This window comes from Mesocricetus auratus, unplaced genomic scaffold (assembly GCF_017639785.1).
Source record: "Mesocricetus auratus isolate SY011 unplaced genomic scaffold, BCM_Maur_2.0 Super-Scaffold_100009, whole genome shotgun sequence".
NCBI lineage: Eukaryota > Metazoa > Chordata > Mammalia > Rodentia > Cricetidae > Mesocricetus > Mesocricetus auratus.
Window position 1 is genome coordinate 26,506,776 of NW_024429193.1, and position 17,942 is coordinate 26,524,717.

Sequence of the window (17,942 nt, forward strand, 5' to 3'; positions counted from 1 at the left end):
GAACTTCTTTGGTCTGTGCAATGTATACAGTTCCTGGGCTTTGATGTTTCTGTTCCTGACCTTTTATTTGTACAAAATCGTCTGGTTTAAAAAAATCTTTTATATCTTACCACCGACCTGTCAAACATTATTTTAACTTAAAGAATAGCTGACTCTATGCAGCAAACCTCGAAAATCCCCATGTTTAAAAACAATCTACCATTATGCTATATGTATTTAATATGCTTTAATTAAGGGAACGTGCCACTAAGAGAAATATTGTGTGTAGGTTCAGAAAGACTATAGACACATGAGTGGCAGTTACCACCTCTTCTGCTATGTCCAGTGCTTACAACTCAGTGGCTCAAATGGAATTTCAGTCATCCTCTTAACACTATTTCTCTAACTATGCATACTCACAGGTTTAGAGCAATCTTCTAACTCTGGAATCAATGGACTATTTGAAAATGAATTGAATATGTCTTTTGGAGAACACCTCACATGACTCAGTCAAACTTAATGCACCACAGCCACCAACCCCCACATTTTTTCCATTGTTTGACAAGCATTGACTTGATTCCCCCTGGCCAGTGGTATAACCCTCCGGAAAGAGCTGTGTGAAGTGCTTCCCACCAGTCTCTCTGAGGGGGAGGTCACAATGCACAGAAATATGTGCCTTAGTGAGCTCAGAAGAACTGGACATCAGAGGGAAGGAAGTGGGGGGATCTGCATACAAGGAGTGTTGTTCATGATTAAACCAAGTGGAATGGCTCCGTAGGAAGTGATCCCTACTCCCATTCACTGGCAGAGTTAGGCTGAGAGGCAAAAGGAGTGGGAGATGCTATAACTGGATTCTTGTAAGTATTTAAAAACTCTGGCATTGCAATCAATGGTGCTTTTCCCATTTATATCCTGTTATTGTTATTTATTGTTTCTGAGAATACTGGAGAAGTATCTTGTGTCATTTTTTGTTGTGTGAGTTACTTTAACTGATAAAGGAGCACTAAGCAGAGCTTTTGAAGTCAGTCTTTACCTTATACATGCTAAGTAGCCACTGAAGGGATGACGATAAATGAAGGCATTAAAAACAAATAATAAACCCTCTAAGAGTTAAATAAAATTACAGTCACTGTAGACTAACGGTCAAGAAACTCCGCCCTTTAAATTGTCCTTATTTTGAGAATTCTAAATAGAAAATTTGAAACAAATTCTTAATTGTAGTCCTGGGACTCCAGTAACTTTCTATATGAGACATGATGTCTGCACTTCCAGTTTTTAACTGTAACAATTCACTTTTAAAATGTTTATTATTCAATTCATATGTATTTACCTGGGTGACGTTATGTGTACAACATGTGTGTAGATGCCCACAGAAGTTAGAAGAGGATGTTTAGCCCTCTGGAACTAGAATCATAGCTGATTGTGAGTCCCCATGTGGGTTCTAGAACCTGGGACCAAACTTGGTCCTTGTGCATGAGTAAGCTGGGCAGTCTATCCAGTCCCCATAGCAATCTTAAATACCCAAAGATATCATTCTCTTATATTTTGTTACCGTTACAACTTCAATAAAACCAATAACCCAGAAGAGGAGAACTACAAATTAAGGCAAAGACACTGTGCTTCAATTAGAACTGATCACTCCCCTTAAATTTCCATCAGGGGCTATCCAAATCATTCCCAAAAATTGTATGTTACTTCACTTTGGAATTTTCACTTTGAATATGCACATCATTGATATTAACATGTTTATTAATTGAATGTTGTCTTGGAAAGGACACAAACTGGCGGAGGGGGAAGGGGGCTTAGCTTGCTGAGCTGCTGTCTCCCCAGTAGTAAGGCAAAAGTACCAGCTTGGATTTAGGAAGGCCTAGGCTCTATCAGCCATACCATTCATTAGTCTAGTCAGTGAGAGGGTACTAGTGAGGAAGGAACAAGCTCCAGTCAATGCGATCACGTAAATATAAATATAAACCAGATAAGGAAGTTGCACTGATCCCAGATCTATGTGCCAGGGGCTGACAGGAACTTTGAGATTTTTGTGGGAAAGGGAAAAAGATTGCACAACCCCCAGGGCAGATTATCTCAGGCAGAGGGATGGTGTGGCTGCTTGTTATCTCTACTGTGTTTCTGCGTGGTATTTGCAGGATCACCATTGCTCTTGGAGGAGGGTGATCCCGTTCCAGGAAGATGACTGATTGCTCCTGCTCCAAGGTTAAGCTGCAGGCCCATCATGGGACAACTGCTCCAAATTGAAGGATTGTGAGACTCCAATTGCTTGAAGGGAGTCTTGATCCCTTGTCATAAAGATGCTCATCAGTCCTGTCCTCCCCTGAATCCAAGGTAACTCCAAAAGGCAGTGCATAGACAGGGGGGAAGAAAGGAAGAGAAGCCCAGTCCAACAGACCTGACTTAGGCCAACGCTGAGTTCTCTTCATTACATTTTCTTATCTCCACCCCGCAAATCACTCTTCTTTGAAATGAAGGGATATATGACACAAGTTTTTAGATTTCCTTAATGTAGGTCCTTTATTCAAATAAATGCATAACGACAAAGATCTAACTTCAGAGACAACCTGTGTGCAGTTATATAATTTGTTAGTTTGATGATTTATTTGTTCATAGCTAGTCGTCTTATTTAAACATCAATCAGTTTAGGCTCTGAGTTAAAACAGTGGTAATATCCCTAATGAACACTCACAGTCACGAGTCAGCACCCTATATTTTACTTATTGTAACCACTTTTTGGACTAGTATTCAAAATGTATTACCATAATACATTCTGGATGGGACAGATGGCTCCACACTTAAGAGACCACGCTGCTCTTAGGGGGAAATCTACCGAGTTCAGATCTCAGTACCCACATCAGGGGACTCACAACTACCTAGAACTAAAGCTCCAGAGAGAGTCCCATACCTCTAGACTCCCTAGTCCCTGACCCTCACATACACACACACACCATGGACATACACACATATGCATGATTAGAAAAGTAAAAATAAATTTTAAAAATTAAGTAATGGCTTCTGTACTTCCTATTTACTAATAGAGACTTTGATTTTTGCTTTTGATTTGTTTTGTTTGGAATCACAGAAATGAATCTGGGAAGATAGAAAGGTGAAGGGCAGGATCTGGGAGAAGCTGAGAGCAGGAGAAACATGATCAAAATATATCGTCTGAGAATGATTGTTAAGTAAAGAAGATTTCTACAAGAGCTGCTACTTGAGTAAGAAGAATTTGTAATTATTTGAGAAGTTTGGTATCTGCAAATTTTTCACTATAACTGAGAAAGTGTGAATATGCCAGTAATTTAAAAATATCCCTTACACTTTTAACCTTTTATTCCTCTCATTGTCTGTCCATCAAGGAAGTCTCTCCTACCTATGTCCCTTTCTTTGCATCTCCCTGTAAATGCCCATCTTCACATCTTTGACTATAGAGACTGAACCTGAAGGATTACAAAATGATTTGTTTTTGCCCCTTTCCCTATAAATATGATAAATATGTCCAATGAGTTGATTTTTATGATTACTGAGCATCAGTAATCTTTTACACAAGTCTAACCTACATCATTCTTGCATTTGTTTGTTGGATTTTCTGCCACAGGAAATTGTTTATAGTGTACCTCACAAGCTAGTGAATTTTGTTCTCGTCTGCTCTTGTATAACTAATGGGATCCCATTTTAGCCATATTACTTTCAACACCTTCATTCCACACTCCTCTTTCTCTTCTAGATAGACTTTTCTGAAACACTGAAATACTTGTTTTATTTTCAAATAAAAACATCGGACAATAGAATATACCAATAAATACCCAGACAGGAGCCCACTGTCAAGGGGAGAGTAGTGCCAAGTGCTATTGCTTGTGTTCTGCAACCGTCTCTAAGTGACTATATTCTGCCTCATACCCAGCCTCAAGTTGCCTTTATGCAACAAGGGAACATCATTAAGAATGCAAAAACAGAAGTGAATTTTGATGAAAAATAAATAAAAGTTGATGGGATTTAAGGTTTTAAGAAATATTCAAAAGAAACAAAATATAGTTAAAACAAAACAAAAAAAGTCACTATGGTCTCAACAGTGTTGGAAAATAACAAAGAAGATGGAGTAAATGAAATGCTGGTGACCTGTGAGTTCATAATCAAGCCAGTGGAAAATGCGGAGTTAGACATAAAACATGAAAGTTAGGAGATCTGGGACTCTGTGCCAACCTCCCCACAGAGCCTGTGGCCGATGTGGCTACACTACTGGTATTGTTTATGTATAACACAATGGACAAGCGCAGCACTAACATAACTAAGACACAATTGTCTTTTATATGCTATTGTCCCTTTCAAATGGATTCAGTGACAGTGCCAGGAAATTACTAGAGCCACTAATTCAGTAAGGCTTCAGGATGAAACCAATATATCTAATTCTTTTCATTTGTATCCACTAGATAGAAATGAAAAGGAAATCAGGAAAACAGTCCCATCAGAAATAAAAATGCTAAGAAATAAGTATAAGCAAAGAGGTGACAGACATTTACATTAGAAACTATAATACATGGGTGGCGGAAGTTGCAGGAGACACAAATGGTAGGAATGGGTGTCTTCTAATCATAGCATAGAAGAATTGATTTTGTTAGTTTGTTAGTATTACCCAGAGTTACATACAGATTCAGCATAATTCTATCAAAATTCCTATGGGCTAGGTATGGCAATGCATGTCTTTCATCTCCGCACTTTATAGATAAGGGAGGTGGATCTCTGTGAGTTCCAGACCATCCAGGGTTAAATAGTGAGACCCTGTCTTTAAGCACTAATCACTCCAATGGTATGTTTCACAGAAATAGAAAATAAATCTATAGATTTTTTTACAGAACCCCCTCCAAAAAACACAAGTCAAGGCAATCTTAAGCAAGAACAAAACTGAAGGTACCACATTTCCTAATTTCAAACTATATTCAAATTCACCAGTCCAAAGCTGTACTAATATATGAAAACAGACACATAGGCCAACAGACCAGAATGAACCCACACACACACACACACACACACATTCAACTAATATTTCATAAGGGTGTCAAGAATACACATTGAAGAAAGGGTAGTTAAGTAATGCAGGGAAAACTGGGTATCATATGTCATAGACTAAATATGACCCCAATCTAACACCATTCACAAAGATTAAGTCAAAATGTTGTAAAAATCAGGACTGGGCATGACCATGGAATGCTCAGTCCTAAATGGGATTTCTCCAAGTGGGGTCCTGGCACCAAGAGTGCAAGTAGATACAGGCCCCCATGCCTAACCCCAAAGCTAGCTCCATTGACAACCTCTCACAAATAAAAAAATGAGTTTTTTTCTAGTGGAATATCACTGGGTATATAAACCAAATTTAGGAAACTTAAGGGCAGGACTCATGCCATGTAGTTGATGGACAACACAGAATGAACTCAATGGTATTTTGGAGGATTTTTGTTGCTGCTGTTATTGTTGTTATTCTCATAACGCTTTGTCTGGGCATTTTTTTAAATCTTGTATGTCTTAATTATCCCTGACATTCCTGCAAGAATATGCAGTGAGTTGCCAATTTGATTGTGGCAATCTTTCTACCATACAAGAAACTACATTGTAAACCCTACATTTATACAATGGTTTATACCTCAACAATGCTAGAAAAATATTAAATACTCAAGTAAAGATCTTTTTGATTGACAAAAATAGAAGACATTCAATGACAGTGATCTTCCCTTGATGTGGATGGGAAATTACAAATGTCACTCCACTGCATGACAATACTCTATGACCTGCTAAGTTCTACACATAACTTTGATATAGTAAATAAAGCCAAATCCCATGTAATAGCCTACTAACATTACATAATAATTAGTATTAGTATTGATATTTTCCCTGCCTGTGGACTATGGAATGAAATGTGCAGTTAATGTTTCATTTGCTTTAATGCTTTTGAAAGATCTGACTTCTCCATGCTGTTGACTTGGTGAGACCCAATAACTGGCAACAGACATCTAAAAAGAAAAGTGCCCATCCTTTCTTATATTCCTCCAAAGTCTTTCTAGCTACCTAACTAGGTCCTGCTTAAACAAATCCTCTTTGTACTGCAATACGAGAAATACTAACTGTTGGCACTCCTCACTATTGATGAAAATGGAAATGTACACCCAGTTATAAAGTCATGATCAGGATATTCCTGAGAGCCTATTTATTTGTCTTAGTTGCATTCCACACTGGGATCAGTCCTTGTCAGATACAGTTATAGACCCATGTTAGCAAACTCAATTCATTTCCTAGAGATCATGCGTGAACCACACTGGCTAGGTGGGACGGAAGCATACTGGAGAAAGCAGGCCTCCAAAGTGGCCTATGCCACAGTGAGGACAATGGCATTTGATGGTCCTGATTTTCTTGAAAATTTGAAGACCTATATTTTTATATGAAGTCTCCATAATTGTTGATGTGGTCTTAAAACTTTGGAAAATGTTTGTTCGGAACTTACACTCAAGTACACATTGGAAAGATTCACAGGGAAGAATACCACCTTGTGAACACACAGCAGAATTCCCTCACCCTTGCTCAGCTGCCACTCACATGTAACTTCGCTGACAAGGATCTCAGATGAGACGAAGGAAGCTGACCATCAGAAATTACTTCTCTGCATGAAGTGTTTGCACACAAGTACACAAACAGGACAATCTTTGTTGATATGGAAGAGAGTGGTATACTGGGTGGCAAGTACATTTGCATTTCAGGATGAATGGAAGCTATTTTTCACCTTCCTTCTGTATTTAGAAACAGCCAGACAAGTCAAACAAAAGGACACGTTTCCTTTAATCATGGTGGGCCTGGGCTATGCATTTTTGTCTTCCTGCTTCCTTTACTGCTCAAGTGCTGGTACTGAGGCAAATGTCAAAGGTCACTGCCCACAAGAGCATCACTCTCCCCTGGGATGACACACTTGCAGCCTAACTTCAGAATATTTTTTCCAGATGCCTTCAACAAACAGCTTAAGCAGGTGAATCTTTAAATATCATCCAAGGAATCCAGTGGAGTATCAATATGCTCAGAGATGCACCCCAACAGATAGCCACCTTCATTTCCCCCATTTTTCATTTAAATTAGAAGCAAGCTTGTTTTACATGTCAATCCCAGTTCTCTCACCCTCCCCTCCTCCCTTGTACCCCACCAGCCTCCTATCCCATCCCCAGGGAGGGTGAGGCCTTCCTTGGGGGATCTTCAAACTCTGTCATATCATTTGGAGCAGGGCCTAGGCCCTCCCCGCTGTATCTGGGCTGAGAGAATATCTCTCTATGTGGAATGGGCTCCCAAAGTCCATTCATATAATAGGGATAAATACTGATCCACTACCAGAGGCCCCATAGATTTCCCAAGCCTCCTAACTGACACCACGTTCAGGGGGGGTCTGGATCAGTCCTATGCTGGTTTCTCAGCTATCAGTCTGGGGTTCATGAGCTCCCCCTTGTTCAGGTCAGCTGTCTCTGTGGGTTTCTTCAGCCTGGTCTTGACCCCTTTGCTCATCATTCCTCCCTTTCTGTAACTGGATACCAGGAGTTCAGTTCAGTGTTTAGCTGTGGTCTGCTTCTGTTTCCATCAGTTACTGGATGAAGGCTCTAGGATGGCATATAAGGTAGTCATTATAGGGGAAGGGTGTTTAAGGTAGCCTCTCCACTATTGCTTAGATTGTTAGTTGGGGGTCAACCTTGTAGATTTCTGGCCATTTCCCTAGTGCCAGATTTCTCTTTAAACCTATAATGGCTCCCTCTATTATGGTATCTCTTTTCTTGCTCTCCTCTGTTCTTTCCCCGACTCAATCTTCCTGATCCTTCATGTCCTCCTCTCTTCTCCTCCTCTCCCCCTTCTCTTTCTCCTAACTCCCTCTCCCCTCCCCCAATGCTCCCTGTTTGCTCAGGAGATCTTGTACCTTTCCCCTTCTCCTGGGGACCATGTATATGTCTCTTAGGGTCTTCCTTGTTTCCTTGCTTCTCTGGCAGTATGGACTGTAAGCTGGTAATCCTTTGCTCTATGTCTAAAATCCATATATGAGTGAGTACACACCATGTTTGTCTTTTTGTGACTGGGTTATCTCACTCAGGATGATTTCTTCTAGTTACATCCATTTGCCTGAGAATCAAAATTCCATTGTCCTGCCCCCCAGTCTCCACCCCCCCACCCCCGCTGAGTAGTACTCCATTGTGTAAATGTACCACATTACTGTCGTTGGTATTTTTTATTTTAGCCATTCTCACAGGAGCAAGAATATCTCAGAGTTGCTTTGATTTGCATTTCCCTGCTGGGATAGCCACCTTCTTAAAGAAGACTATTTTAAACAGTGCTGGTGAGTAATGAAAGCAGGGCATTTATTTATTTATCAGCCTACTTTTGCATACATTTACAATTTTAATTACAACATGTTGAAAATTTAGAAGAGACATAGCTATAACAAATAACCATCAATTCAACCAGAAGATTATCCACAATAAGTAATAATATTCATGTTTGTTTTTAATACTTAATTTATTAATAATCTCATCATATATTATAGGCACTTGTTATAAACACCCTGAAGAATCTCCCAGAACATACCACTCACAAGATAGCTGTGCCTGAAACTGGAAAGCTGACATGTCTTTTTGACACACACAATGCGTTAACAGTTCAGAACCCACCTTTTTAATTATGTCAATGAGTTTAATTAAACCATTTGTCAGAGCCCTGTGTATGTAAAAACTTTTGTGAGAATATATAGCATCACACTGGCATCAGTCTACTACTAAGTATATGAACAGAGGAACCCAAATATAATTGTGGAAAGTTGCGGCTTCTGGAGTACGGGAATGAACTCTAAAATCTGCAAACCTTCTAAGCCCCGAATCAAATTTTGCATGCCCATTTTTAATCCTAGAGAAACTGAGTTAATTCCAAGCAAAATGAAAGAAGACAAAATAAATATATATCAATTTAATGACATGGAAGTATAGAAATGAAAACTGAATTATCCAGAAGGAAAAAAGGAAGGAAGGAACGAATGAAGGAATGAAGGAACGAAGGAAAGAAAGAATGAATTGTAAGCTTAAAAGACCAAAAGGTGGCCATTGACATTCTATTCGTTGACTTCTAGGAAACTGGTTGTATCACATGAGAATGCACTTTCAATTGCGTATGCCATGCTGGGTAACAACACATCTGAAATAGAATTCACAGGAAGTGCTCTAATTCAGAACATGCCAGAGAGCATCAGACACACCTGGATCTCACACTGTCAGTGCCTAATACAAAATGGCACCTAAAACACACAGCAAAATACAATGAAGTTAAGCATGACTGGATGGCAGAGGATTCTGAAGAACCATGAAAGGCCCAACAGAGCATCATATCTGCACATGAGAAAGCCACAAACAACGCAAAGAGAGAGAACAGTGAGCTCTGGGCTCCTGGTTTCTGAAACATTACATTTTATCCCAAGCAGGAAAGGTGAGGACTGGCTCAGACAGAAAGAGTACCATGGTAAATCTGAGGGTCCTTGTCTCTTCACTTTTGTAGAGGACTAGCAAGACAGGCATGAAAGAAAGCTGCAGTCTCTTCATACCCAAAGGGAGTCACCAGAGTGTCACAAGTTTTGTGTCATCTACCAAATTATCTTACTGGTTATAAGTGCCTGACTCTCCATCAGGTAGCTTACCTTTATCTGGAGAAAAATGCCATGAAATACAATCACTGGAAAAACAGATTGATTTAAGATTGGGCCAAAACTGAAGAAAGTTGAAGCTTCTTCCATATCAATACTGGAGTTTAAGGAAAAGACAGAGGGAAGCCAGAAACCCCTATCTGGAGATCTAGCTATGGGCCCCAGAATAGGACTTGGGTACAGAGCCTTCTCTCAAAGCCAGAAGCCATTTCAAGGCAAACCATTTTTATCCAAACATAAAACATTCTACAGGAAGCGAGAACTGAAAGGGACAATTCTATTTTTTAAAATTAAAATTTAATTTCGAAGATGGTCACTGCAATATTTCCAACATAAGCTAGAACTGTGAACAATAATTTCTTCCATCTTAATTTTGGGGAGTTCTGCTACAATTTTGTCAAGAAAACTGTATTGAATGCCCCAAGCAACTGTTTATATGTTACCCATTTTCCATCAATGCAATTTGGTAGACTAAAAGTAAGTTGAATTTTGTTGAATTTGTTAACTGTGTTGTTAAAAAAGGATTTAGTGACTATGCATGGCAACATGTGTTAATCAATATATACAATAATTAATTCACCCACTGAAAACAAACCTTAAAAATGGCTTAAGGGAAATGTTAAAGAGTTTTGTGTACTGTTCACCTCACTTATCATTGATTAAATACAGCATAGTGTATGATCAGAAGTGAAAGCTTATAAAACTATTAAAATAATAAAAAGTTAAATAGATACTAATTAAAACAGAGTACAAATGTGTGGTGATATATTATTTATGGTTTATTAAAGCTTTTCTGAGAATTCAGAGAGCAAAGCTGTTGAAGAGGTCAGTAAGTGGTAGCACAGACCTTTAATCCCAGGCTTCAGGAGACACAGGCAGAAGAATTTCTCTAAATTCAAGGCCACTCAGGGATACATTAGAGCAAATCCGTCTAAAAGAGAATTAGAGCTCTCCCATGACTCAGGAGAGGCACATAAGACAGGAGCAAGGTTTCAGTATCCAGCATTCATTCTCCGGCCACACTGAGGAGAGGCAGCAGGATCAGCCCTTTCAGCCTGAGGTAGCAGTAAGAGCTAGTAGCTGGATACTTTGCTTTTATGATCTTCAGCTTGAAGCTTGCACCCCATTAACAGACTCTGGTCTTTCATTTTTCGTTGCACAAAGGCTTTACAGTGACTCCAGACTCCAGGTTCATTTATATTATTAATGGCAAAGTGCATCTCAAGGCTGCTGTATGTACTGCACAAGTCAGCGTACATATCCACCAGAGACATGTTTTTCAATCTTGTTGTAAACAGTTAACGGTTGTGGAGGTGTATTTAACCACAGCATTGGATCCCATTGTTTTAATCTCAAGCTCATAATTTAAACCAGCACATGTAGTTGGTGGTATTGAACTTGCTGTGTTTAAGGCATCTCTAAATTTCATGAGTCTACACAGTAAACTCCAATCGGTTCCTCATTTCTAAGGTTCTAAAATGACTTGGGAGAGAGTTAAAACAACAAGAAAATCAGGACAGCTGCAAAGCAAAACTGACTGTTTCAAACACCTCATTATCACAGCGTCTTCAAACTGTGGGCATTGAAGGGAAAGATATTTTTACTAGAAACAGAAAATGGAAAGGAGGGAACTGTAGCCAATGTGTTGTCACATTAAAAACAGAATCAAGCCCTCATGATTTCTCCCAGTTTTTCCTTCAAGCAAATCAAAGATGCCTCTGCTACTTTAAGTCCAAGCTGCCTGCGATCTGCTTCATTTAAAAGCCAGAACATTTAGGTTGGGTCCAGAAACACATTTTCATTAGCTGCAGACTTAGAAACTGGAAAATCCTATGTCATCAGTGAGATGCTCAAGAAAGTATGATCAGGGGAGATGTTCAAGGAAGTGTGGTTAGCAGGCATTCTGGGAAAGAATAGCAAAAACTTGCAGAAGTCCTAGTCTTTGTCCAGAAAGATGGGTTTTCATGGCGAAGCACCACAAAAAGCCTGCACATTCCGATAGATTGACTGTTACCAGAATTGCGGTTCTTACTGCCATCTAAAACATGTTGTCAGTAAACAGAGGTATCTGCTAGACTAGGTACTGGGCAATGTCTACCTGATTAGTTAAGTAAGAATGGCGTGTGTATAAAACTTGGGCAATAGCTCATATCTCAGACATCCACATTCAAAAGTAGCATAAATAAGACAAATATGGCGAGTCTCTGATCAAAAGGGACAATAACACTCTATGAACTTTATGGCATTCCTCTCCAGACTTCAAAGCCTCCGATAAATTGTCATGAGCCAGTCCCATAGACAGATAGGGAAAATACCATTCTCCTGACCACATGGGTGTAATATCTGAAAAGATAAAAGAAGTGTTTCTCATTCAGGCTTTTCTTCAGTAAAAAGGGCACCATATAAATCTAATAAGATGCTGCCAGCTAGAGCTGTGTGATTAACTTAAGCAAAAAAAAATACTCATTTTCATAGTTAGAATGATAATGTTCACACACTGAATATCCCAGTGCCCTCATAGATTCTAGTCAAGCTTCCAGACTGCCAGACAAAATTTGGTCTGTTTTCTTCATTATCTTAATGCAAATCTCTGGTGGATCCATATAATCCTCATTGGATTAATGGAAAAATTCGCTCACTAGCAGTCTTCAATTTGTTTGACTTTTCATGCATTCATTTGCTCTCTCACCAAATATATTTCCTTACTATATTTTGTAATCTTATACCACTAAAATGTTTAATATTTCTTATCAAAAAGGATGATTTCAACATTTCCATAAATTTTCCTATTCGCTGTCTTTGTTAATGATGATATTTGATCACTTAATAGTTTTTTCAATGTATAACTCTGAACTAGAAATGTAGTTTAGTGATAAAGCATTTCTCCAGCCTGAGTGAGCTCATAGTGTACTGAAAAATAAAATAGAACTGGCCTGGTGGTACTGGTTTTAATCTGAGTTACTTAGGAGACTGAGATAAGAAGAATAATCACAAATTCAAGGCCAGTCTGGACAAGCTCAGTAGTAGCGCATTGAACTTGCATCCATGAAGACTTATGTTCAATCTCTAGTTACACACAGAGAGGCATATATTTCATAGCAAAATGGAATGCACACATTATATATCTTAAGAATGAATTCCCGAATCTGCTAAGACAGTGAATCCCTGTCATTCTACAGCACTTAGTTTTTTTCCATGGAATGCTTACTGCATTACAATTATTTTTAGATACTTTTATTTGCAATGTTTGGAATTTAGCCCAAGACTTAGTACAATCAAGCAAGTACTGTGCCCTCCACCTAAAACCCAATGTATATTTAATATTAAGATTTTAGTAATCAGAACATGCATATATGTAACAGGAAAAATAAAAAACCCAGAGACTGATATTGGGATTCAGTTTTAAAGCTGAAGATCAGAAAAGCAAAGCAGCCAGCCACTAGCTCTTACCTCTAGTTCAGGCTGAAAGGGCTGATCCATTCACAAGCTCTTCACCAACTCTCAAACTGCTGCCTCTCCTCCGTGTGGCTGGAGAGTGGAAAGTCTCTCTGAGACCTTGCTTCTGTCTTATATACTTTTCCTAATGTTGGAATTAAAGGTGTGAGCTATAATTCTCTTTCAGACTGAGTCACTCTTGTGTAGATCTGGGTGACCTTGGACTCATAGAAATCTGTCAATCTCTTAATACTGAGTCCTAGGATTAAAGGTGTGTACTACCACCTCCTAGTTTCTGGCTGCTGGGACTTGGTGGAAGAATTTTTTCAATATATTTTATTACATTTTTTTTTAGAAAAAAAAGCTTGCTTCACATGTCAACCCCAGCTCCATCTCCCTCCAGCCCTCCAGCACCTCCCCACCATCCCCTCCCAGCCTTCCACCCTATCCCCACTCCCTTCGGCATAGGGGATATTCAAAATCTGTCATTTTGTTCAGGGCAGGGTCCAAGCACTCCCCTAAGAGCCCAGGCTGAGAGAGCATCCCTCTTCGTGTTATGGACACACGAAGTCCATTTGTATGCCAGGGATAAATACTGATCTACTGCCCAGGGGCCCCATAGTTTGTCCAGGCCTCTTCACTGATACCCACATTCAGGGGGTCTGGAACAGTCCCATGCTGGCCTCCCAGCTATCAGTCTGGGTCCAGGAGCTCCCCCTTGTTCAGGTCAGCTGTCTCTGCTGGTTTCACCCCTTTACTCCTTTGCTCATTCTTTACCCCTTTGCTCATCACTCCTCCCTCTCTATCACTGGGTTCCAGGGGTTCAGTTCAGTGTTTAGCTGTGGGTGTTCACCTCTGCTTCCATCAGTCGCTGGATGAAGGTTCTAGGATGGCATATAAGAATTCTTACTTTATTTAGTATGCTGACTTTATAAGTCTACTGAGACTTACATAGACTGTGTCATCTGTCTATTTTGGGCAAATGCAATGTAAATTGTTGCCATCGTTCTCCTCTTAGAATGGCATTCATACACACATGACTTCCGGCTCACCTAGACTTAAAGAGCCAGAGAATGTTCGTTTCAGTGAGTTCCCTCACTTATCCCTATGGTGAGTCAAAGCCCTGATAGACTATTATAAGGGAAAAGCATTTTGTGTAAGTTTTGTCTAAGCATTGGCATGCCTAAAATAAGGAGGATAAAAAGGTAAATTCACATTGAGAAGACAAAAGACACCAGTGTTTTTTATGTTTTTCTATTGAGTAAAATCAATTATTTCTCAGTTCTTAGGTCTCCATGCTTATTTTGAAAACACACTCATCTACCTCAGTCTTGATCACCATTTCTTGTATCTTTCTCTTATGCCTTGTCTCCAAGAAACACTAAAATTCATTTCCTTCAGTACTCAGTATTTTGTAAGCCACATGTACCCCACATTTTGGTGACATTTGGTGATCATCAAATGCTACATTGGAATGGAAAATAAGAGGCATTCCAGCTCCCAGGCAAAGTCACTCAAAAGCTTTTAATTCATTTACAATAGAGAATTGTAGGTTCCATCAGCAGAATGATAACTTTCTAATACCAGAAAAATAAAGACAGATCATCAGTGAGAGTAACAGCCAGAAAGTTCCTAAAACACATTATCTTGACAGCCATCCTGTCTCAACCACCAGGCCAATTTTTTCTTTAAAAAGCTACCAATATCTATTTATTTGATCAACATTTTATATTATAAAGACTACAATAAGACAATTATTTTGCTAAAGGCCATAGTTAAAATTATCTTTGTCTAAGCTGAGTTGACTGGTGAGCTAGTCCAGAATAACACACCCGTCTAGTGATTTTAATTCTACCAAAACCAGTAGTCAGTCTTGGCTTGGGCAAGTCTTGATGCTGACACTGATGCTAAGTAAAGATCTGCAGGAGACAGAGTCTTACATAGGAAGGGGCTGGGAAAAGGTACTAGTAACAAATCATTCAACAGGGTTAAAGGGCATCTTAACATAAATGGTGTTAAAACTATCTGTATGTATGTAGATTTAAGAATCTACCTGTTGTAACATGGCTCATTTTAGTGATTTGTTTGACTAACATAAATGTGTCCAATGCTTCTTTTATATGCTCATGGCATGGCTATAAAAGACAATTAGAGGTCCCAACAGGAAACTAGCATTATCAGAAAGAATTCCTTCAAATCATTTACTTTAAAGCCTAAATTATTATGCAAGTCAGATATCTTTCCAAATGTAATTATGTCAACCTTGTGTAACACCAAAATTAATTTATTAAGATATTTAAAGATGAATTTGTAATTAATTCATCTTGGCAGACTCACTAAGATCTGTTTCTTAAAACCAGATGTTCTATCAGTACATTTACTGAAAAAAAGATTTTTTTCTATACTCATAGTGGGTGGCTGGCAGCTTATTCTTTGAAAATGTTCCAGTCTTAATCATTGTGGTCACATGGTGAGGAGAAGAACTTTGTATACATAATAAGTCATTTATTCATATGCTCAAATAGGCTCGCAAACTCTTAATTCACTCTCCCCTCAGACCTGCCCATTCTTGGCTCACCTCAATACGAAGAGTGGGTGGTCATCTACTCAAGAACTAGATTCCTGGTCTAGTTTTCAGAAGAGACTGTCCACCCTCCTATTCAGCCAGTTGATTTTTAAAATAGAGAGCCACTCCTTAAATAACAACAAGGAACTGTTTCTTGCCAGAGAATGGACTCCTGAATCATTGCTAGCTGACTCTACCAGGAGACATGTGAAAGGAATTTCAGTTCTGGAGATGATTTTGAAAAATAAAAGCATGTCACTCTCTAGACAGCCACATTCCCGCCCCTAAACTGTACTGTACCATCAAAAAGCTATATGTTTAGCTCATGCTTTGTTGGCTTCTGACAAGACAGTTACTTTGTTGTACTTGGCCCTCAGCTTACATTAATGGATGCCCTAAAAGGGTCTTTCAAAGCTTTATAAAACAGACTACTGTAATTACTTAATAATGTCATTAAAATGTCATCCACTAGCACCCAGCGTCCTCTAAACAAAGACACACTCAAGGAGTGGGCCTCTGGCTCTGACCTCAAAAAATGATGAGGGCATCTTCTCCTCTCTAGTGACAGACTGCTCAAAACTGACCAGAGCATCTTTGCTTCAACTACAAAGAAGCTCAGAGTTCATGCTATTAACTCAAATATGTAACTACGCAAGTCTTTACAAATATGCACTTATTCTATGTTTTCCCTGAGGTTTTTCATGACCTTGAGCTTTTGCTTCATGTATTTATCTATGGATTTCATAGATGGCATTGGAAGACATCCCAAAAAGTGTTTGGAAAAGATGTATCATAACTAAAGGAAAATATAAAATAAGGCATCCTGTGAAAGGTAAAATTGGGAGAGAAGAAAATAAGAAGATGTTGATAACAAAAAAAAAATCCTACACTGTTTTCCCTTTTCTGTTCACTTAAAACTACATCAATTCATTTTCTTGCAGTGTTATTTGATATGTAAATTGTATCTTGAATTAAATGAAGTATGGTCTTAATTTTTTTTCAATTAAAAATAAAAACCTCTAAGCACAAACATTAAATAAAGTAGAGGTGGTCAATGGTTCATTCAGAAGAGAAAAGGCATTAACATAAGCATAGAGTGAGGTTGAAGGAAAGACTGGCCAAAAGAAGAAACTGTATGCTCATGGGGATGAAGCGGGTGAAAAGAAATATAAAACAAAGGCTTGTCTGCGGGAGGACAAGAATGAATACTTTGACGCAAGCACAGAAACAAAGCCATTCAAGTCATGTGCTAGTTATGAAGGCAGCTATTCCATTGTGTGATTGATGCTGTAGTCTGGGGTAAGAATGACCAGACCTCAGTGACAGTTTGTCATGAGCACACCATGTCAGGAACACAGACAGCCACGTGATGTCTTCCTCAATGTCAAAACTTATTGACTAAGGATAAAATCACAAGGCACAGCTTTGGGGAAGGGGGTCAGGCAGGAATTTGGCAAATGGTTCAACTTTTCTTTATTCTCCTGGGTGAGGAAAACAGGTTCTTTCATTTGAATCTCAATTTCCAATACTAACTTTCAAATCCCACATGACATATCACATAGGGTGTGTGTGTGTGTGTGTGTGTGTGTGTGTGTACATAGTGTTTGTGTGTATGTTCACATGTGTGTGTATACACACGTGTTTGTGTGTGTGTGTACACATGTGTTTGTGTGTGTGTGTCACTGGATATCTAAAAAGGGTGGAAGAGGCCACATCAGAGGTCAAGGTGGTCCAATTGTGGAGAGCGTTAATCTAATCTAATAGACATTCAGAAAGCCTCAGTTGGAGTCAAATAATTAACAAGGCTGGAGTCAGCAGGAGAGTCCACCCATTGGTTGCCTAGGTCACAGATCTGAGCAGAGCTGCAAAGCTGAGTTCTGTTGAGGAAGTGAGCTATAGAACCAGGAAGCTGAAGAAGTAAACGCGGAGACTAAGCACAGCCAACTAAACAGATGGCAAATCCAGACAGATGAGCAAGGGGACAAGCAGATGAAAATGCATGCAGGCCTTGTCAATAGTAAGTAGAGCTGAAGTTCCTGGGACAGCTAGTTCTCTGTCCATTGTTCCTGGGAGTCAGATGACAGGTCAGTGGAACTGTCACCATTACAGTGCTTGGTGTTCCTTTCTGTAGGGTCCAGTGGGCCAAACAGCAATTTCCTCGGACCTGGAATGTCCTGTAAGTTCTTTTTCTGGATTTCCTGACATGATTTTAATATGCTTCTCCAGTCTTAATTTCTAATGAATTTACAGGATGAC

General features: G+C 39.2%; 1 long non-coding RNA gene across 1 annotated transcript; it reads left to right on the forward strand.

Annotated features, from left to right (window-relative positions):
- Nucleotides 1–696: 696 nt before the first annotated feature.
- On the forward strand, nucleotides 697–8,329 carry LOC121142187. Its single transcript, XR_005879168.1, has 4 exons — nucleotides 697–836; nucleotides 2,124–2,319; nucleotides 3,071–3,203; nucleotides 8,237–8,329. It is a non-coding gene; the product is annotated as an uncharacterized LOC121142187 (long non-coding RNA).
- The last annotated feature ends 9,613 nt before the right edge of the window (nucleotides 8,330–17,942 follow it).